Here is a 24,364-nt window from a genome sequence, read left to right on the forward strand (position 1 = left end):
CCATGTACGCATATTGCTTCTACATATTAGTTTTTAATAGTGAAATCGAACATTTAATCTACTCACGTTTAGTTCCCGTTTGTGTTATGTTCGTATCAATAGAACAATAAATAGTGGTAGTCCGTATTTTGGGAATAGTTCAAGAGATACGTGGCGAGATTTAGGTTACCTAGTATATAACGATAGTTTCTTACACCAAATATCATAGTTTTATGTAAATATTCTCACCAATCCAGCATGTAAATAGTAGGCACTAATTTAATATTGCAGTTCACTAGCCTTAAGTTCAATTTTAGATAATTTTACACTATTTTTAAGTTTTTTTTAGGATAGAATTAATAATGCGTTTTCGTTCGTCAACTATATCAAAGATTTTCTCTTTTGCTTGTTCTGTTTTGTCCACTCACCCGGTGTCATCCGTTCCATCATGGCCACGGTCTTGCTTGCAGGATTGCAAGCAATATAGGACCCACGGTCATAGGTGTGCGCGCTGGCCTAATGGGGTAGGCCAACAATTATTTTGAACCAGATAGTCAATTGAATATTGAAAAAAAAAATCCGCCTGATCATTTTGCCCAAGCTTGTCTGCTTGTCTGTGATAAAACGAAGAGTTTATACTCATCAGGTAACATTTTAAATATTTTTAAGAATATGTATATGGTTTGAAATATTTTGACCGACTTATTTGCATTATTTACAAGATTGTTCACTTTACCCCACCGCCTGACCATTTTATCCCACCCAAAATAAAATTGAATTATTTTGGAATAATTTTAAATTTTCAAAATAACATTTGGATACCTACCACAAAAGTTCAACTCAATGGACGCAGTGGTTCTACGCCCCAACAAAAAAAAACATTTGAATATTTTTTCATTTTTTTTTTCACAATAGGTTTTGTTAACTGATAAGATAATGTTCGACACACCTGCATTGAACAATGCAATTTCTTGATAGCTACTTGATAAACAGCTGCAGTTCTTAGAGTGTGTCCAATTTACCCCCACCATCCCAATATTACGATGACTCACCTAAGCAAGATTTTTTAAGCAAATCGCTCAAAGTACTGAAAATAGTTTAAGGGGCTCCAGAGTATCGTGGCTAGATACTTCAACGACTGTAAACTTTCAGTGATGGACTCTATATAAGCACTGGAAAAGTCACATTATTGGAGGAATTTAAAAAAAAACTCAACTTTTGAGAAATTTTCTTAATTTAAGGGTCAAAACTAGGGCTCAAATGTGTTCTGATTAAGACGGTGTCATCGAAGGTAACTCGCGTTATACTCTTTTTGATTAGCATGCCAAAGATAGCCAACGATTCGTAAAAAGAATCTCTGTCTAATGGTGGTTCTTACTTCAGTAAACTTTGAGGAAAAGATCTATTGCATTGAATCAATTGCTCTCGTAACGTGCAGAATAAAATAGAAAGATAACTTCAAACGTCACTTGCTGATTTTCTGTTCAACATCAATAAAGAGTGATCAGATCCGGAACCGTAGATCGGTAATTTTGATATTCTTTTTTAGTCTGTACCAGAAATCAGATTATGTTGAAAGATATGGATCATTAAATCTTAAATTAAAATTATAACTTTATATCTTTTATAACTGAAGAGGTTTTTCTTTCCTGTTTTCATAATTCAACATCCGCCATTACGCATTTCTGTCAAAGGTACCTTCTGAGACCAGCAAAAGTACCCCCAGGGATACATGTACCCCAGGTTGAGAACCGCTGGACTGTATAGCAGATCCAGTTGATCACAAATCGTATCGGATATTCTTTTAACCTATAGTTGAGGATATCCAACATAAAATGTACGAATGAATTGATATGAATCACTTTCGGTTTTCATTCTACGAACAAAATATCGAAAGTCAGTCAGAAAGGCGCTTGGTGCGGTTTTGCTGAACCCCGACCAAATATTCTTAAAATTTCTATATTTTTTTCGAGAATAAACAAACGCAATTTGTTTTTCTCCAGAACCCACGCCTTGCTAGACCTAGTATATTAAACATTACGGATATGATAGTCCTTCGAAGGCCGTAATAGTGGACACAAATTTAACTTATTGGATCCACACAATATGGATATGAAATTTCATTATTTTCAAATAACTTTTAAAATATGATACACTCAGAATTATTTCTTGTTTAACAGACCACCCGGTTTCGAAAGTCCCCGAAAACCCGGTGGAGCAAGCAAAAAAGAAATATTTTTACATATTTTTGTTTTTCACTTTTAAATTAACTATTAGAGTTATTAAATTACTCCTGTGCAATAAAATTGCTGTGTTCCTCATATATTAAGCATTGATTTTGGCGCCCCCTGAAGACTGGCGCCAACCTGGCCAACCACACGCCACGGCGCTGATTATATTAACATATGTTCAAATTCAACAATCGTTAACCCAACTACACAAACTGAACAGAATGAAAAAAAATCCACTTTAGTAATAAAAATATTTGACAGCATTTTTTTTTTGAAGGAAGAGATCTTCTTAAATTTAATTAGGTATATAGGATCACAATCGCTATCTCGATTAAGGACTTGAGTGTGTAGAATAACATAAACGCAATCCTAATGTTACCATCAACCGTCCTGCGAAACGCGGGACGCAAAGGTATCTGGATTTCGATTGCGTCACTGGCTCACAATGATGTATAAATTGTAAAAAAAATTGTAAAACGAAGTTGAAAAACGCAGTGTCCCGCGAAACACGGGACGTCTGGTCACATTACGCAATCATAAACTCAAACCTGTGTCAACATAACAGCATAAAAGCACCACCCAAATCCGAACAAATGCCGTCAGTCGATCAACATCGCCACCCATAGCTGATGCATAAACAAAAATGGCTCCACATGCATATGATAGAAACTGCAGAATCCAGCATAAAGTTGTTACTCACACAACTTACATCTCGGTGCAAATCGTGCAAATGCATCCCGATTCAAGTGCTTGTTTGGCTGCGTATAAACATACCCAAACCCGCACACCAACCCAACTGTTGTCCAACTAGACTATATCATCGCCTTGCCTTTCGGTGACTTTCTGCTGCTGGTCGAGCCGTCGAGCGAAGTTGGGAGTCTTTTTTGTTTGTGGGGATACCAAACCAATCAGTCTTTTGAGTACACCTTCCATTGGTCTTTGGGGCTGCAAACGAGTCGAGTGGAGTTTATTGGACTGTTGAAGTGAAGTTGTGCAAAATTCAGTACCCGTTCGTTTGTTCAGCAACTTGCAACTTTGTGTGCGATTGTCGCTGTCGTCCGTCGTTGTCTTCAGGTCGCGCGATCGCTTTCTCGAAGTTTGGTTCAGAGTTTGGGGACATTGTCTTGTAGTGCGTTTGGGTTTAGATTGTGAGAAAAAAGTTGCACCTTCTGAATAATCATCAAAGTGAGCATAGTGGGAGAACTATCACAGGTAACATAAGGTATTTTGGATCTACGGCTCAGTAGGCCAAAGCCAGTTATTGTGAAGAAATTTGTCGTTCGTGAGATTTGCCCTGTTTTCTCTTAGGCGTGCGGTGATGATGAAAAATTTGACAGTGGCATTTCCCGAACCAAATCCGGGCAGGAAAACTGACAAGTGATTCGTACACAAGCAGGAAAATTATGTTTGACAGTGGCATAACAACAAAGATAAAATCGGGAAAAGTTGCATTGCTTGCTCTGATTTTAAAAAGGGGTGGCAGTTCAAGGAAAATACATCGGCTGCTACGTTCCTGAAGTACAAGGGAAACAGTTTAGTGAAAATTCTCAGGTGAAAATTAAAAAGGGAAGCATTTCACAGATCAAGGCTTCATTTGGGGCTGGATCCAGTTTTCATTGATGGATTAGTAGCTGTGGTGACGACGGCGAGGGAGGAACGCAATGTGGGATGGAATTGAAGATTGAAGTGTTGCAGCAGCAGGCAGACTTTTTAGAATAATAGTGGCGAAGGCGCGAATGTGTGAGTGAAATAATTCATCGCAGCAGATGAAGAAAAAGTAAGCACCACCAAGCAAGCCGCGAGCATAATATTACTGACGGTATTCTGATTGGAAGACTTTTGATTGAGATTTTGAATTTCACCTGAACAGGTAGGTTGGCCATTGTTTTGCCCAACTGGGTTGTGGATTCATTGACTGCCATATACGTTTGCACGAGCAAATTAATTCAATTATATATTAATTAATTATTAATAACACTATGATTGTCCAATTTTCCCTATTTGTCCAATTTGTCCCATATTTTACTATAATTTTATACTTTTTCAAATTTAGAAGTGTTCAACTCAATTAATAATGTTTCTCAAAAAAGCTGAAATTGCCTTATTTTGAAACGAAAATATGATTTCAAATCTACAGTCGCCTCCTTACATCTCGATATTGGAGGGACCACCGAGAAAGGAGAACTCGAGGAATGGACGAAAAAAGGAAATGGGTATAAGTACTATGTAGATAAAAAACAACTTGTTTCTATTAACAACTTGTATTCTATAAACAAATGCCATTTCTTGTTTTTGATCTGTTCGTTACTATCCAAAAATAGTCTATTAGCCTAGAAATGTTAATACATCGACATAGGGATAGTGAATCCTAAACTATGTTCATAAATATGACCGCATCGAGATAGAGAGATATCGAAATAGGGAGGTTATCAAGTTGTAGGGAAACCATTGATGCAGAGATTTTGAGACATAGAAAATGATGTAGAGAGTCTTCTGGTAATTTGTTTATGTAGCTCTCCTCGCAGTTTTTATTCTTCATTGGCATTACATCCTCCACTGAAACATTGCCGCCTCGCAGCTTAGTGTTCTATCAGCACACAGTTATTAAATCCAAGGTTTCTAAGCCAAGCTACCATCTTTGCATTCGTATATCATGAAGTTAACACGATGATACAGGGAACTCGAAACAATTTCCAACCCGAAAAGAATTACTTCCGGGATCTCAAATTTTGCAAATGTTTCTTTTTATTGCGCTTTGAGCAGCGCTCATTGCGCTCTACACTTTCTTGTACTTTCCGGGCCGGAACCAAGCACCATCTTTGCAGGGTTGCTCTACGGCATTCTTAAAACATGCCCTGTCCATCCAGCTTAAATTTATCTACCTTCTGGATTCCACGTAGAGTTGGTCGAGCTCGTGGTTCACTTTTCGCCGACACAAACTGTTCTCTTGCACACCGCCGTCTATCGTAACACTGCTTCCCAGACAGGCCCTGTTTACCGTACAGTAAAGATCTGGACCGTCGTCGAGCGGCCGTCAATGGAGCTGGCTTGAAAACTTCCTATGAACTCATTCACTATTGGTGACCGACAGCGGAAGATGATCTGGGATATCACTTTGTGGGCGGCATTTAGGATAGCAATCGCTCGAATGCTCTCAAACTCCAGCTTGTCGCTTTCTTATAGTTGGGGGATATGACCCCTTTATTTCCACTCCTCCGGTAGATGTTCTGTTTCCCAGGTGCCCCGTTAGATTATTTTTTCAATCTAAAACTTGCATTATAACAAATACTTTTTGAATAATACTTGATAAAGCATGTGAAAAATATACTTTACGTATACGAAGCAATTTTCTGCGAAAATCATCGCAAACATTGTTTTTTTTTTATTATATTTAAATGATTGTATGTGTCATATCTAGACCAACATTTGAAAAGGGCGTAAACGCCAATAATTTATAGCGTCTGTTCTGGCATCCAGCAGCTGAGTATAAAATGCTATTCCTCGGAAGCTATACCTAAGATGGCAACCCATTCCGGAGGGTAGGGAACCTTGGGTCAACAAACTACTGTTCCCGAAACATCAATTTGTTCGAGAATCCGATATTGAAAGAATACGGACTGATTTTACGGCGACGACTTTTAGCGCGAAACAACGGACACGAATTGGAACATGGAACGTCACTTGTCATAAGACGAGTTTGTACAATCCCATTGAATTCCACCACTTAATTGTATCTTGACAGATACGTATTTCGACCTCAACAGTAAGGCCGTCTTCAGTGTCTCGTACTTGACTCGACTGTACGAGACACTGGAGACGGCCTTACTGTTGAGGTCGAAATACGTATCTGTCAAGATACAATTAAGTGGTGGAATTCAATGGGATTGTACAAACTCGTCTTATGACAAGTGAAGACATTCCACTAAAAAGCTCAAAATAATTTTCTTAACAACATGGAACGTTTTAACCCTTGCCCAGCAGAGTAAATTGCCACAACTTGCCAATGAAGCTCGCCGCATGAAGCTTGAGATCCTGAGACTGTGTGAAGTTCGTGGGTCTCCCGTGACGGGTTTACAGAAAACCAAATTGACCACATTCCGCATTCGTCGCAGGAGGATTCTTCAACACACGCCGACTGGAAGATGCCACGGTGAAACGATCCATCGTTTAAGAACTGGAGACGCGTACTGCAGATATTCCGGAAAGTGGCAGCGTGGAAGACCAATGGACCACCATCAAGAATGCTTTCATCGCCACCAGTGAGAACAATCTGGGCGAACTGCGCACCCAGCGAAAACAATGGATCACAGATGAGACCTGGAGGAAGATAGAGGAGCGAAGAGAAGCCAAAGCCGCGATAGAGCGATCAAAAACCAGAAGAGCCAAAGGCCGATGACATACTCACGCGTGTGCGTGCGCGAACGCGTCCAAGCCAAAAGATTTTCTCTTGCTGATATTCTGCTTTACGAGTGCTTGGACGCGCTCCGCATCGCTCGACGCGTCAGTATGTCATCGCCCAAAGTCTTAGCCCGTCAACTATACTCGGCTCTTGAGAAGGAAGTAAAACGCTCATGTCGACGGGACAAGCGAGCGTGAGCAGATTCTCTGGTCGACGAAGGAGAGAGAGCCGCAGCAACCGGGGACATTCGTCTCCTCTACGATACCTCACGACGCTTAAGCGGGGCGAAGATGAATGCAACGATGCCTGTGAAAGACGCGAATGATCAGTTATTGACCGACCCAAGTGACCAGCTGAAACGCTGGTTCGAGCACTTCGAACAACTTTTTCAAGTGCCAGCCAGGCCACCACCACTTCGGCATGATCTAGCAACCGAATCGCCATGTTTGATACTTATTATGGTCCACAGAAAATTCAAAAAATATTTAACCATTGGAAAATTGATTAAAATGTGGTGAATATAGACAATATCCCAAATTTAAGTAAATTTAATATTCTTTATTCAATTACTTTTAAAGGAATTTTTGGTTACTTGGGGCGGGCTTAGGACCATCTTTGGTTTTGTGCAATGGAACAGTAGTGTGTGGCAAACCACGAGGTAAAAGTTGGAATGATTTGATGAGCAGGGCATGTTGCACAAATACCGGACAGCATCCTTGCAAATATGGTGTTAGATGGTGTCAGAGTCAGTTGGAATAAGAAGGCATGGAGTGCAACGAGCAAGGTGGGCGGACAAAACGAATTGGTGACTGTGAGCGAGAGGCGCAACCGAGTATTAGGAGAAGTATTTTGGCATCAAATTGTTGTTTCAGTGTTATCTTTTTAGGTATAAGCCAAATAAATAAAATTGTTTTATTTTATTTCTCTTCAGCTGAACTGTATTGTATTTCGAATAGTAATATACTAAAGTCTCCGTTATCAAACAAACATGTTTCACAAAATACGTATACTTCTCAAAATATAGTAAACTCAAACAAACTTACTAGTATTATTTAATCGTTGTTTCTTAGGTCAAACATACCATACCGGTTCATCCGAAAAACCGAACTGCCGTAGCCTTATCATTAATGAGCATAGTTGTTTCATATTTTTCTGTAATCTGGAAAGGTGATGTATATGCCATTTCCTAAGAATTGTGTTAACGTGTAGTACATACACATCGAATTCTTTAACAGAAAAATGAAAAATGTGTATGCTCTGGTGCATAAGCCACAGCTTCCGTAATTATGAAAGAACTTTTTTGGCGAATGACACAAAGTCTAAGCATCGATATTGGTGTAGTTTGTAGAAAATAGAAACATTTTAGCTACCAACTATAATGTATAAGTTGTTCCAAGCACAAATTCATGTTGATATCCTATCTTGTCGTCGCCGACCGATCTTACTACCTACACTATGCATTGTTTGGAGCAAAAAAGCTTCCACCAGCATCACCATCATTAGGTACACTCCTCTAACCGAGGCAATCTTGTCAGCCAGCCAGTCAGCGTCCCATAGAGCAGAGGTCCATCGGCCGTGCTGCTTATTCGCTGTGCTTCGGTTCTGCCTGTTTGCTCTTTGGGCCTCCTCACTTGGCTTGGAATTTGCTGGGCGGTGTTGGTGGTTGACTAAGTCGAAAATCTGTGAACACATACCAGACTCGACGTAGCTGTTGTAAGGGTATACGGTGATGTTGCACATTTATCAAATGCATTTCGATAACAGGGTCAATTAAGATCTTAGTTTTTGGAAACTGCAAATATAGATTGGGTAAATCGCGCTATAGAAAATTTGTCTCGATTTGTGACTGATACATCTTCAAAATTCACGTATATCGACATCTATTTCTTATTCCTTTACAAATAGTTATATAGTTTCTGAATAAATACTAACAGGTTTTTTTTGGAACATTTTCTTCGTTGATATTTAGTAGATCGTAGTTTTGCATCCTTATATGATATCCCCATCAGGGTGTGAATGATTTATTTCCATAGGAAAAGTCCTTCTATGTATCGCATACCCTTAACTCACAGACCCCGTGAAGAGCAGTGTGTAAAATGCGAATGCGAGGAGCCCCCAAGTAGGTCTCCCATGGTGCACCCCCACCCTTCGTTTCGGAGGGGTTAATCGGCTTCTTAGTTACGGTTCCATGTACAATGATTCACTATTAAACGAACGAATTATGTTCCTGCAGGGTTCAGCAGCGGCAATTCTCACGACGACAGCTTCGGCGTCGGACGACAAGCGTCCTGGAGTGCGGAGCTTTATGCTCGCCGTTTCAAGTCTGGTGTACGATTATTCAATCAGCTGGTATTTTTCTCCTTCTTTTCGCAGAAGTTGGCAGTGATCCGATCCGGAGTGCATGGACGGTCAGAAACCGTAGGGAATCGCGGTGCAAGTGGTACCGAGAAATACGAAGAAACAGTGCAAACAAACTACTCTGTTTTCGGTGCGAGAATTGAAAGTGGATCAAAAGTAGCCAGCGATCCAAACGAAGAGTTAGTGGCACAGTAGTGCGGGGCTGTTGCAGCAGCTGGTGTTTTTGGGTGAGAGAGATGGTGATGGTTTGGCGGCACGGTCAAATGCGAAGCGAATGGTGAGTCAAATATCGAATGCTCTGAAGAAAAATTGTTGCTGTGTTGCGTCCGGAAAAGAGTAGTGAGGAGGATCAGAAACGTGCATTTTTTGTTTGTTTGTGGAATTAATGGGTGCCGGAAAGCTGATGGACAAAACCACGCTGGTCCGGAACTGACAGATGGCTAGCTAGATACGGAGGGAAACAATCACCACACGCGTCAAAAGGTAAGTTGAATTTTAATTGGTTTTAGCCACACACCTCTCTGTTGGTCGTGTGGTCAATCGAATTTGCTCCACACTCACTTTCGTACGAGGGGGATTGAAATGGATCAAGTTTGTCTGAGGTCTAGTGTGCCTCTGGTACAGTATATCATGGTCGTGGTACAGCAGATTACGTGATTTAGGTAAGCAAATGAGATGTCATAAATCTGGAAGCCAACGAGCATTGATCGGAGCCTTAATAAGTAATAAATAAGATTTCGTGCAATGAAATTCAATAATAGACTGAGTCTACTTATGTGGATGCAGATTAACAAAGCCAATCAGGAGATAACGAACTCGATTCTCGGTCCAGTCGTGAATGTTTTCTGGTGAAAAACATTCTCGATTCTCCGCAACTGCAAAAATGCTACAGGCCTAGTTGGAATGTAAATGTAGAGCCGATGAAAAAGATATCAAATTTGATGATCGTGTCTTGGTGTACGAAATAAATTAATAGGGGATAGTATTGCATAATCGGCGTAAATTTATTTGAACAAAATCTAGGTTTGATTAGATTCCTGCGGTGTTCTAAATCCAGGGACGGGAATGGTTGACATTTCTTTTTACCATTCATCCTGACATGCAGTCAACAAAAAAACAAAACTACGGCAGCAGCATCAGCAGACGATATTCAGCCTATGCTTTTACTATTTTCTCTCCAAAGAATTCTAGACCAACATTTGAAAAGGGCGTAACAACCAAAGATTCTTCTTCTTCTTATTGGCATTACATCCCCACACTGGGACAGAGCTGCCTCGCAGCTTAGTGTTCATTAAGCACTTCCATAGTTATTAACTGCTAGGTTTCTAAGCCAGGTTACCATTTTTTTGCATTTGTATATCATGAGGCTAGCACGATGATACTTTTATGCCCAGGGAAGTCTAGACAGTTTCCAATCCGAAAATTGCCTTGACCGGCACCAGGAATCAAACCCAGCCACCCTCAACATGGTCTTGCTTTGTAGCCGCGCGTCTTACCGCACGGCTAAGGAGGGCCCCAACAGCCAAAGATTATTCTTTCCAATTCCTAGTGTACATACAAAGCTATATACATAGACAAAGAACTGGAAAGATTAAATTTTGTCTGTTATGCCCTTTTTATATGTTGGTCGCTGTTTTCGTACAATAATTTCACAACGTATAACGGTTTTTTGTTGGCAAATATTCATTATTTCATTACTCCTTGCCCATTTTAGATATTAGAACAAATACATCACTACCGATGGCTAGCACTCTTTCCAGACTGCGCGCCACAGGTAATTAAATTCGATTATGTTCTGTTTGCGCTGCCCACGAGTCGAAACAAGAAATTTCATGCAAATGCTTACCGAAGAGGACTCTCAAGCAGCAGCTAACAAACAGTTTGCCGATTAAGAGCGTTCGCGCACGCACACGCGTCGGCTTAAATCATCTCTAGCAAACGTAACAGATAGAATTAGCTTCTAGCATCTCGTACCTTTATCAACTACGATATCTCCTATGTAACATGAAAAACACTTATGCGTATAATCCGTTGAATTTTTTTTCTTATTAAAATAAATAAAATTATAAAAAATAAATGTTCTCTAAAACTTAGTTATATACGCAAAAAATGTTCTGAAATAAAGCACGTGTTAGGCACGTGACCCACCAAATCGAATATTTTCCTTGAAATTTAATTATATACGCCAAAATTGTTCTAAAAGAGAGATCTTAAAATTTATTTGGAAATTCTTATAGGTATTCGAAAATTCTATAGTAAATTCCTGTAAAAAATCCTTCGAAATACCTTTAGCAATTTCTTTTGAAATTCCTTTGCAAAATCTTTCCTGAAATCTTCAATGTTTTCATTTGGAAATTTGTTGGAGAATCTATTCTGAATTTTCTCCAGGATTTTCTTTGATATTTTTGTCCGAAAATCTTTCAAAAATTCTTTCCACTCCTTCCATTTTAAAAATTAGAAACAATTTAGAAAATTACACCATTAATTACTTTTGACATTTCTCCAGTAATTCCTTCGGTAAATCCTCTGAAAAGGCCTTTGTGATTTCATCCAGGAATTCCATTTTAACTTCCTTTTGCTTCTATATGGTGTCTCAGAAAGTATAAGCACGATTATGATGCGCTCCTATTGTTTTCGAATAAATTTTAAATGACAGATAATTACTGAGCATCATTGTTTACATTATAATCTGTCGCTCTGTGATTCATAAGTGCCGTTTGGTTAAGTTTTCGTGGGACTGCTTGAAAATTGCAAACGGACTTTACATATATGCACTACTAGCAGACCCGACGAACTTAGTTTCGCCTAAAATTGATTTATTCTCTGAATAGATCTCGAGTTATGCAGAAATTGATGATTCATTTGTATGGGAGCCCCCCTTTCGAAAGCGGGGAGGGGTCTCGAACCATCTTAAGAACCTTCCCCGGTCCCAAAAACCTCTGCATACAAATTTTCATGCCGATCGGTTCAGTAGTTTCCGAGTCTATAAGGTTCAGACAGACAGAAATTCATTTTTATGTATATATAAGAATAAGATAAGAAGAGAAGATATAGATATATAGATTCCCGACATTCACTGAGTCAGATGGCGAAAATAGAAGATAAGAGCATCGGAGCAGTTTGCAATGCGATTCGGAAGTATGGTGAGGAGTTTTCATTACAGGAGGGCATTACAAAATTTGAACGTAAATCTTTTCCTATGAGCCATATGGTCGATGTTGTACTTCTGTTTAAGATTTGGAAAAATCTGAGATCATCGAAGAATAAAGTCGACCGAACAAGACACAAAATGAACTACGGACTTATTCTTGAGATGAGCCAGCCTAGGGCTGAAACCTTCTCTAATAAAGATACAAAAAAAATCAGAAGGGTGATGTACAAGACACGACCGCCCGACGTGAACTACGTAAAAACAGTTATAAAGCTTTATAATTTTTCAATTTACTTGATACTTGATGGACTACAGCTCTTCGATGAACCTACGCCGAATGGAGTATCCTTCTCCACTGGACTCGATCCTGGGCCAATCGCTTCCAGTCGCCCTGAACATTGAGCGTCATCGGGACCTCTTCGACTGCAAAAAGCCATCGTGTACGCGGCCTTCCACGAAGCCTGCGGCCTCTTCCGGGTTCTCTACTAAATATTATCTTCGCTTGACGTTATTCCGGCATACGAACAACGTGACCAGCCAACCGCAGTCTGCCTTGTTGAATAAGCTTAATAATATCCAGCCCTTTATACACCTGGTACTATTCGTGATTCATGCGGCGCCGCCAGATACCGTTCTCCTTTTTACCGCCGAGTATTGTCCGCAGCACCTTACGCTCAAACACTCCGGAAGCTTTCCGATCAGCCTCCTTTAACGTCCATGTTTCATGGCCGTATAAAGCCACCGGAAGAATCAGAGTAGTATACAGCGCGAGTTTTGTTTTCGTTTGCAGACTACGGGACTTAAGCTGGTTACGAAGTTCGTAATAAGCCCTATTTGCAGCTGCAATACGCCTTTTCATCTCGCGGGTAACATCATTATCGCACGTCACTAATGTTCCAAGATACACAAATTCTTCTACCACTTCAAACTTTTCACCATCCAGCACCATTTCGCTACCACCACCACTAATGAACCCACGTTGATTGCCAGCGACCATATACTTCGTTTTGCTGGTATTGATCCTGAGTCCAATCCTCGCTGTCTCCCTCTTAAAAGGCACAAAAGCCTCTTCCACGGCACGGCGATCAATCCCGATAATATCGATATCGTCCGCAAATCCCAGGAACATATGCGATCTTGTGATAATGGTACCGCTTCTTTGCACACCAGCTCTCCTAATCGCACCCTCGAGCGCTATATTGAACAGTAGATTCGAGAGTGCATCACCCTGCTTTAATCCATCTAACAAATGACGTCGATATTTCATCCGCAACCCTTACACTTGATTTCGATCCGTCCAACGTTATACGAATCAAAATTATACGTATCAGTTTCGCCGGAAAACCATGTTCAAGCATAATTTGCCATAATTCATTCCGTTTCACTGAATCGTACGCCGCCTTGAAATCAATAAACAGATGATGTGTCTGCAAGTTGTACTCCCGGAATTTATCAAGGATTTGTCTCAGGGTAAACATTTGATCCGTTGTTGATCGGCCCGCACGAAAACCTGCTTGGTATTCGCCGACGAAGGACTCTTCAAGCGGTCTCAATCTGTTGAACAGAATACAGGACATAATTGTGTACGCCGAATTAAGGAGAGTTATTCCTCGGTAATTGGCGCACTCCAGTATGTGCCCTTTCTTAAAGAGAGGGCAAATGAGGCCGTCCAACCAGCTAGCAGGCATTTCCTCGTCTTCTCATATTTCGACATAATATGGTGCAGAACTTCATAAAGCTGCTCACTGCCATGTTTGAGAAGTTCAGCCGGGAGCTGATGCTTCCCCGCAGCCTTATTGTTTTTCAGCTCTTTAACAGCTTTTTTAACATCATCTAGTGTAGGCGGCTCCACAGCTTGTCCATCGTCGCTAATATTTATTACTAGCAGACCCGACGAACTTCGTTTCGCCTAAAATTGATTTATTTTCTGATTAGATCTCGAGTTATGAAGAAATTGGTGTTTCATTTGTATGGGAGCCCCCCTTTCCAAAGCGGGGAGGGGTCTCGAACCATCTTAAGAACCTTCCCCGGTCTTAAAAACCTCTACATACAAATTTTCACGTCGATCGGTTCAGTAGTTTCCGAGTCTATAAGGCACAGACAGACAGAAATTCATTTTTATGTATATAGAAGAAGAAGAAGAAGATAGAAGAAGATGCTCACCGATGCACCGTCACTTCCACTATTCAACAAAGTCTCGAAGTGTTGCTTCCACCTGGCAGCCACTTCGGTTTTATCTATCAGCAAATTTCCTTGTTGGTCGTTGCACATGACGGGAGATGGCGCTGCCTTTCTCCGCACGCCATTGACAGACTCGTAGAACCTCCGCATATCGTTCTGCTCCATTTTTTCCTGCGCCTCGCTAATCACTTGTTCTTCATATTCTTTCTTCTACCTACGGTGGGTTCGTTTTTCGTCTGCTCTCGCTTCCTTGTATCGATCTCTATTCGATCGGGTACCCGACACCAATATCCGGCTTCTGGCAACGTTCTTCTCGTCTGTCACTCTCTGGCACTCCACATCGAACCAACCCGTCCTGGGTCGCCTCTGTGCAGTGCCTACCACTTCTCGTGCTGTTGTGCTCACCGTTCCCATAGAACGTTGATGTTGTCGCTAACGTTGATTGCACTTATCCGTTCGTCGAGCTTCTGGCGGTAGTCTGCCGATGCTCCTTCTACCTACAGTCGCTGGATATTGTAACACATCGTTCGCTGCGATCTTTCGTTCGATACAGTTGACAACCGTGATCGAATTTTACTGACAACGAGGTAGTGATCAGAGTCAATGTTCGGACCTCTGAATGTCCGCACATCGATAACATCCGAAAAATGGCGCCCATCTACCAGAACATGCTTGCAAGTTTCACCATTAGGGTGTCTCCAAGTGTGCTTTCGGATATTCTTTCGTGCAAAGTAGGTGCTTCTGCCATCCCTCTGGCAGCAGCGAAGTTTACTAGTCGTAGGCCGTTGTCATTGGTAGCGGAGTGAAGGCTCTCCCTACCAATTATGGGACGGAAAAAGTCCTCTCTACCGACCTGCTTTGGGCACTCTACATAGGCTTTATCAAAACATTCATAAAACGTGTCCTTCACGTCGTCGGATTTATCGTTGGTCGGTGCGTAAACGTTGATTAGGCTGTAATTGAAGAATTTGCCCCGTATCCTCAACACACAGATTCGTTCGCTTATGGGTTTTACCTCATCACTCGTTTCATCTGCTTGCCCATCACTACGAAACCAACTCCATGCTCTGCTTTTTCACCGCCGCTGTGATAGATGTTGGTCGTGGGGTCCACGGCTCGGACATTCCAGATACCGAGTTTCCAATCATAGTCCTTATTTCGTTGCCGGGTCGGTTGCCAAAAATAACATTCTCTTTTTCTTCTATCTCCATTTTTCGTGGTATTTGAGAGGCTTTTTCAATTTACTTCCACTATAATCAACTTTGTTTGTATCAACAGATACGTATTTTGTTTTCTACTTGAAAACTGCTTCAGTGTTTTATAATCGAATACAAAACACTAAAGAAGTTTTCGAGTAAAAAACGAAATACGTATCTGTTATTACAAACAAAGTTGATTATATTGGAAGTAAATTGAAATAGCCTCTCAAATACCACGAAGATAGAAGAAAAAGATAGAAGAAAAAGAGATCGGTATTTGGGGGGGGGGGGTTAGGTTAGGGGTTAGGTTGTTTGGCTTGCGCATCGAAGAAAAATTGATTCCCTGGGTAGCTACAACTCATGATAAATTTCTTTTAATAAGCCCCAATTGCGGGGGCACCTCTGATGATGCATTTCAACTTGTTTTACACACCTGTGCGAAAAAATATGATCCATAACATAAAATGAGCGAAAACAATGCGTTTTATCAGACCCCCTCGGTGGGAGCCGTCTATCCGAATCTGTTTTTTTTTCAACTTGTATACAAGTGCGATAGTTTTGTTTTCATAGTTATGATTCTAAGAGGTTTTTGTCTCTCTTTTATCGTTGTTCGTTATCTATTGCGAGCGATTTCTGCAATCCCTGACCATGAGTGAAGTTCGGTTGTAAGATGCTTCCACGGTGCCAGTTCAACATGATCCGTGCTGGTAAAATATTGAAGATGTTGATAAGCAAGTGTATTCAGAAAAATTCTATAGAATTGCAATGATTTTGTAAGCAATTTGTAATTGTAGAATTCTCTCAAATCCATTTGCAGCGATCGATACAATCACATCATAACTCAGTACTATTTTGGCCGGTTTTGTTATCAGTGTATCACGCGATGGACACGGTAATCTGGTAAAAAGCAAAAAGAATCAAATCCGTACTCAAGAATATAAATTCTCTAAATTATTCCCAGAAAATTCCTATTACACCCAGGTTTTTTTTACACGGTTTGTTTTTAATCGTTTAAGACCTTCAGCGTCAATGAAACAATGAGTTAACCCCACGAAAAAAATCACAAAAAATCAAAGAAAATTCAGGTGAAATTTGAAATTTTTGTCCAAGGGCGGAAAACAATGGATTGAGAAAAACAATGATTTTTCAATAATTCCGAAATGCAATATCCTTTGGGGCTAATTTTTAACCTTCCGCAACTCGCTTCAACTTTTATAACACGAGAACTCACGCGTTGTAAAAAGTACAACAGTCCTAAAATCCGTTATAATGAAGCCAATTCAAATGATATCAACGTGATTTTTTCGGTAAAATAACGAAGGGAATAAATAACTGAGCGGCGCGTGTACACATAGAAAATACCAGTTTGGTTAGATATCTCGGGATCTATGGGATTTAGGAAATTGCCGTCTTACTTGTTCCAAGGATTGGAAACCAATATGTTGAGGAAACTATTTAGTTCAAGGAATTGGAGCCGTAAAGGCGGCGCTGGTGTATACTGAGTTATTAGTTTGGTTAGATATCTCAGGATCATGTAGAAAGTTTAGTAAATTGCCGTCTTCTACAAGTTGTTTCAGTACTGAAAAACCAATATGTTGAGAAACTGAATAATTTAGAAATTCATCCGCAGGAGGAAGTGCTACTGCATATGAGATATCAGTTCTTCGATATCTTTTTTTAAGAATCTAGGGAATTTAGAAAATTGCCCGTCTTCTACAAAGTTGTTGTTCGGGGATTGGAAACCAATATGTTGAAATATTGTGAAGTTTAAAATTCATCCGTAGAGTATTGCTAGTACATGTGGGACCACCAGTTTGATTATATAACGCCCGGATCTACGTGATATTGGAGTGGCCTTCTCCTCCACAGCTCCTCGAGAATGAAAACCATTATTCCGAGAAACTGACAGCTACCATTTTTCCCCTCATACACAGGAGGCCTTTGGTTCGATCTCAGGCCCATTTCATTTCCTTCCTACTTTGTATCTTTTGTATATATGTTCTCATGTTACAGCAATATGGCTAGAACAGGAAATGGATTTCCGTAGCGTTTCCGTTTTCAATCTTGTACCTTCAACTTCAAGCATTGAGCTAAGTCTAACAGTAACTGTTAAAATTGAAAATACAGGAAAAACTTGTTTATTACATCCAATTAGAATTCCGTATTATTTGCATTCCTATCACATCCCAACAAAGTTTTTAGCTGAAATAGCTTTTTGCCAAATAAGACCAATATCTTTCGAATACCTGAGTGTGTTTATTATCATCAATGACTACTATTTAGGTATTATTATGATAAAATTCATTATTCATTTGTTTGCCTAGTACATATATTTTGGGCTTTTAATTATACCCCTTTGGCGAAGGTGGAAACTCTATACAATATTTAACGGTGTAGAGCATTGACTAACTTCCTGGTATTAGTAGAAATGGTTTAGAAGAAAATCGTTGGTCTAGGACGAACTATACAAGGAAACGACTACATTCCACGGACGTTCCAGATTTGCGGAAAAGCTTCGTCTGGTAGCCACACCTTTTCTACGGCCGTTGCAGAGTAAGAACATTGTGAATTACTAAGACCACCATCAAGCAATGTTTTAGAAAAATTGCTCTTCTCTAGGACGAACCATCCAAGGCCAATGACCGTTTTACGAAAATTGTTCCAAATCATTCGGAAGGCCGCCTGGTGACCACGTGCGAATCATTAAAGACTTTGCAAATATCTCCAAGATCACCGTCGAAAAGAGTTTAAGAAAAAATTGCGCTGCTCTAGGAAAAAAACTTTTCCAGAAATCATAATTTCTACGGTCTTTCCAGGATTATCCCGAAGGCCATCTAGTGAGTCACCTGCGGTCATGGCAGAGCAATGACTTAGAATTTCATCAAAATTACCGTCAGAAATGGTTTAGAAAAATTGCGCTGCTATGGGACTGAACTTCACCGAAATGGTAGCCATTTTACCTGGATGTTTCGGATTTACCAGAAGAACCGCCTAGTGGCCACTGCGGTGGTAGCAGAAGTAAAAGCTGTGTATTAACTCGAATTTCGCCGTCAGAAATGGTTTACAAAAAATGCGCTGCTCTAGGGATAAACTTCTCAAAATTACCATTTTACGGACGTTCCAGATTTCCGGATAATCCGGTGGCCACCCTACGGCCATAGGTGATGAGTGAAGAACTGTGAATTAACTCCCAAGGCTATTGCTCAGAAATGCGTTTAGAAAAAAATGCGCTGCTCGCGGACGAACTTTCCAGATTGACCATTTTTACGGACGTTCAACAGATTATAAAGAGGAGGCCCCGTCTACAGGTGGCCACCTACGGTTATCGCAGAGTAATGGGACTGCGGAATATCTCCAAAATCACCATCAGAAATGGATTTAAAAAAAACTTTACGCGCTGCTTTAGGACCGAACTTCACAAAATGACCATTTTACAAACGTTCCGGATTTTCCAGAGAAAGCCGCCTGGTGGCCACCTGCGGTTATAACAGTGTGATATGAAATGTGTGTTTTAAGCTCAAAACATCCCCATCAGAAATGGTTTAGAAAATTTCGCTGCTCTTGGACGAACTTTGAAGGCCAATGACAATTTTACGGACGTTCCGGATTATAAAGTAAGGAATACCGTATGGTTATAGCAGAGTAAGAGACTGTTGGAATATCTCCAAAATCACTGCATCAGAAAATGGTTTAGAAAAAACTGCGCTGCTCTAGGACGAGACTACAAAATGACCATTTTACAAATGTTCCGGATTTTCCGGAAAGCCGTCCTATGAGTATTACCTGTGGTGCATAGCAGTATGCAAGAAATGCATGTTTTAGCTCAAACATCCCCATCAGAAATGGTTTAGAAAAAATTTTACGCGCTGCTCTGGGACAAACTTTCCTACAATGGCCATTTTTACGAACGTTCCGGGTTTTCCGGAAGGTGGCCACCTACGTTCTTAGGTGAGTGAGAACTGCAGAATCAAGCTCCAAGGGTTTTATCCAGAAATGATATAGAGAAAAATCGCGTTACTTTAGGATAAATGGGTGTTAATAAGAAATAAATAAATAATGCATTTACTAGTCACTTGTTCCCAGTGCACCTGAGCTTTTTTATTTAGCCATATTTACCGAGCCTTCCCTATCGAATCCCACTTTCATTATTCTCTTTCAATTGATGAAGAAACTAATTTTTAGCGAGGAATACATGGCGGTTTGATTTTTAAAGTTGGTCAACTAACTTTAAAAAGATATCTCATCATTTTCCACTCAATGTGTTGTATCCTTTTTTACAACGGTTTACGGAGCCCCGGAAGGTTAAAATCCTTCGGAAATTACTTCGAAGATAAATCAAAAAAAAAAAATATTGAAAATGGTTCATAATATTCCTTTGAAAATTCAAAGAAGAAATTATAATAATAAATCAAAAATTCAGTCGGAAATTCGTTTACGAATTCTGTAAAGATTTTGTTCAGTACCTACAACACCTACGGAAATTGTTTTAGGAATAACTTCGAAAAATTCCTTTAGAAGAAATCCTTCCGAAATTTATTTGGGAATACCTTTGGTAATTCATTCAGGAATTTCTTCGAGAATTGATTTAGAAACTTCTTCGGAATATATTTTAGGACTTCTGCCAGTACTTTCTCAAAAAAATCCTTTGGAAACTTCAGGAAGAAAATTCCTTCAAAAATCGTCCAGAAAATTCTTCTAGGAATTCCTTCGGCCATTCCTCCGGATTGTTTTAGCAACTCTTACAGAGATTCCTTTTGAAATTCTTTCGGAATTTCCTTTGAGCATTCTTTCAGAAATTTGTTAAAACAATCCTTAAAAAAAAATTAGGAATCGTTAGTAAATTTCCTTTGGATATTATTTTGAGAATTATTTCGAGAATTCTTTAAAAATTTCTCACGAATTTCGTTCAGGAAACCCTTTGAAATTTCCGTTAGAAACAACTATAAAAATTCCTTTAGGATTTTCTATTACATTCTTCCATAATTTTTCGGAAAAATTCTTTCAACAAAATTTCCAGAATAATTCCTGCAGAAATTTTGAAAGCAACTTTACATGTTTTTACTAAAGGAATTTCTTAAGAAATTTACTAAGGCCTTTCGGGAGGTTTTACAAAAGAATCCTTGAAGGAATAATCAAATGAACTACAGAGGTAATGTTATAAATTATTCCTGGAGGAGTTTCCGAAAGAATTTCATCAATGAAGAAATTTTAGAAAAAAAAAACGGAAGGGATTTCCAAAAGTATTTCAGAATGAATTCTTGAAGTATTTTTCGGAGAACAACCTGAATAGATTTTGAACAAGAATTTCTAAACTATTTTCTGAAGGAATACCATACATATGTACCTATTGGAATTTTCATATTAAATTCTATATTTCTATAGGAATTGCTGCAAGAATTCTATAAAGCATTCCTTCAGACATTCTGCTAGAAATGTCTCCGGGAATCCTTTCGAAAATCCGAACAGTAATAAAATCAAACCCTGTTTTGAATCTGGAATTAGGACTTGCCAAAAAAAAAATAAAAAAATATTATGATTGCTGTCGATCCATCATCATACTTCTTCGGATATTCCCAACAATTCTAGGGGATTTGCTTCAGGAGTTGCTTCGGAAATTTCTCCAGTATTCATCCAGGTGATATTCCATAAATTTATTCAAAAGTTTGTTCAGAATATCCTCTAACCATATTTTTCGTAGAAAATACCCCCAGGAATTATTTCGGTTAGTCATCCAGGAATTCTCTCAGGCATACCTTCATAACTTCCTCCAGGAATTCCATCGTAAGTTTCTTCCCTCTCCTCAAGGAATTTCTTCAAAAATCCTCCGCAAATGAATCTAGAAATACAAATTGTATATGATGCAACATAAAATTCTAAAGTGGAGGCGATATGCATACATGCTGTATGGGGAAGTGCCTATATCGCCTAAACTTTAGCATCTTATATGGCATCATATACGATCTTGTGTTGACTGGGGGGATTCTTTCGGCAATTTCTCAGGAAATTACCGAGAAATTCTTTTGGAAATATATCAAGACATTCCTTCAAAAAATCCTATAAGAAACCCATTTAATAAAAAACCTTAAGGAATACTTGCCTCTTGAGATTTTTTTCGGAAATTCCTTCCAAGATTTCGGAAATTATCTCACAAATTTCATTAGAAATTCCTTTGGAAATTCGGTCGGAATTCCTACGGAGAATTCTTCGGGAAAACCAACAGAAATTGTTTCAGGAAAACTAGTAGGGGAACAGACGGCTTTGGCAGGTTTTGTTCTATTATTGGCAGGGGGTTTTTGTCGACCGAATTTTATGAAATTTGGCCACAATATTCTTTGATATGCAAAGAATGTTTGGGCCAAATTTGAGCATAATCAGTCATAAAAAACCCCCTGCCAATAATAGAACAAAACCTGCCAAAGCCGTCATTACCCCTAACTAGTAACTGGCTGTGCATTGCCTTTTTGAATAGCTTGCATAACCCTGCGAGAAGTATGATGGGACGATAACTTTTTGGACTTTCGCTGACTTCAAGGACGATGGAAAGTAGCTGAGACGGAGACACTGGATAAAGATCAGCAAAAGGTGCACGAAAATCAAAGTACTCGTGTGTTTGAGTTAGAGATTCAGGATGTTGTCGAAATCAGGGGCCTTAATGTTTTTCGATTATTTGATATAGTCCATCAATTCGCCATCTGAGATCTCCAACTCCTCTAAAAAATCGTTGGGAGACAAATGTATGTTGTTAGCAAGCCCGTTGACGGCTGCTTCGTTCTATCCAAGATGTTCTATCCAAGATTATTCGAGCTGACGAAGTGACTCTCCCACCATCGGATAGTGATCTGAGCTGAGCTCCTGGTAGACGACCGACTGCGATTTGTGGCTAATCATGTTTGTGATGTTTAAGTCGATTGTTGAATTGACTAAGGACCGATTAGCCGAGTAAGGGAATCCCAGCACCTTCTTCTACCGTATCGTTGCATCAAATGGCGCCATTTCGGTTGCCGCGACTGTTTCCCCAGACATTCAGGTCGCCGGCAATGATGTTCTGATCTTGCCTCCGCGTTAGCTTGACGATGTCCCGTTGGACAGTACGTCGCGATGAGCGCAGTTGTGTCGACAGAGGTAGTAACTTCGACACCGATGGCCTCGATGTCACTCAACTGGAAGTTTGGAAGCAGGCGACAGTTTATGTGGTAGCGAAGAACGATGGCCACACCATCTTCCCTGGTCGGCCGGTTGAGTCGTACGATGTGAAAGCCTGGGATGTAGACGTTCACATCTGGTTTTAGGTGCGTTTCAGCGATTAATCACTGGTGGAAGAAGCCAGTGATACTGGAGCTGGAACTGCTGCAGTCAGCCGATTGTGTGGTTGTAACGTTGGGTGGATTGAAATTTCCCGATGGCGAGGTCGGGATGGCCGGATAGTTCACCTCGTTCAGTGCAGGAACACGGTTCTTCTTCGGCAGGTCCTGGCGAAAACCTTCTTCCGGGTATCCAACAACTCCACCCGTCTTGGATAGCCCTTGGTCGTGGTCCGATGTTTGTCGCCGAGGTTGACGCACTTATGAATCGCCGCAGTTTACGCAATTATGGGCACATTATAAAGAATTTTTCTTTCACGCCGCAGGCGAACTCGCGTAAAAACTGACCCTGCTCTATGATCATACATACAGATTGTTAGAAAACTGTCGTTCATCTGTTGGAACCTACGTAGGACTTGTCTCGAAATCGTGTTCAAAGTTTGTAGGTCTCGCGGTGGAACAACCCCGGTTTTCATGTAATCGCGTCGACCGCATAAGACAACGATGCGTATCTGTGAAATCAATCCCAATTTATTTTGCTTCACCGATCCAATCCAATTTGATCGATTCGTGCAGCCGACGCGACGCGCGCGATTCTTTCCTTCTTCTGATTTTGGGGAAATAACTGGTTACCGTCGCGTCGTCATACAATTTATGTAATTGCTGAAACACGATGGTCCACTTTCGAATGGCGCAAATTTCCTTGCATCTGTGTACGGCATAGTGCGCTACTGCTGCCGCAACAGACTAGTGTTTTTGTTTTCTCACACTCGCTCGATATGTGCGAAATTGAACCCTATTTACTTTCACTTTAATTTTTTGGTTTGTTTGCTTTTTCGTAGTTCTGGACGGTCGGTGATGATAAAAGAAAATGGACGTAAGTGAGACAATTACATACTATTTATACAGGCAGTCTGAGTTCATGGTTTGATAGTTTGTTGTATGCTACATAACATGAGGTTCCATAATAATTAAGGCGTGGCGTAGAAATAAGGAGTCGGCCACAGAAAGTAAAAGTTACGTACAGTGACTGATCTCATTAGCAACGCATGGTTTTCAGTTTTAATTTCGGCTGTATAAAAAAATTCTATTTAAAATTTGTGGAAAGTTTCTCCATTTTGTATGAATTTGTGTATAAATGTATAAATTCTTTTTAATTGATTAATTTTATTTTATTTAAGTTTTTCATATTTTTCATATTTTCATTGTTGTACTAATTAAAAAAAATCACTTCAATAATCGTTTAAAATCTATTAAGGCGTAATTCTTTGTTCACACATACTATGAATGTCAATTCACTGTTTTAACATTGGAGAACACATAAAAACGAGCAATGGGTAATGTTTTTAACATAACCGCAAGTAGACGTAGGACTTGTATAAACGTAACGTATTTACATTTAACTTCTAACTTTTGGATCTATGGAGTTTGATTATTGGTATTGATATTGGAAACGACAACTTTCATGCTGTGTAGAATTATTAGCTATTTGTGTAGTCAAAACTTCTGGAAATAAAAATAATAATTGAATTGCTTTGTTTCTATTAGGCCCTTATTTACCCAAG

General features: G+C 39.8%; 1 protein-coding gene across 9 annotated transcripts in view; it reads left to right on the forward strand.

Annotated features, from left to right (window-relative positions):
- Positions 1 to 3,035: 3,035 nt before the first annotated feature.
- Positions 3,036 to 24,364, forward strand: part of LOC134220566 (signal peptide peptidase-like 3) — a 149,900-nt gene continuing 128,571 nt past the window's right edge. The window contains exons 1-3 of one of the 9 annotated variants that reach the window (XM_062699651.1): positions 3,036 to 3,422; positions 3,498 to 4,080; positions 8,983 to 9,450. The gene's annotated coding sequence lies outside the window, so the exon portion shown is untranslated. The other 8 variants (XM_062699650.1, XM_062699652.1, XM_062699654.1 and 5 more) reach the window with 8 other exon arrangements.

The sequence above is a fragment of the Armigeres subalbatus genome, chromosome 3 (genome assembly GCF_024139115.2).
Source record: "Armigeres subalbatus isolate Guangzhou_Male chromosome 3, GZ_Asu_2, whole genome shotgun sequence".
Taxonomy (NCBI): Eukaryota; Metazoa; Arthropoda; class Insecta; order Diptera; family Culicidae; genus Armigeres; species Armigeres subalbatus.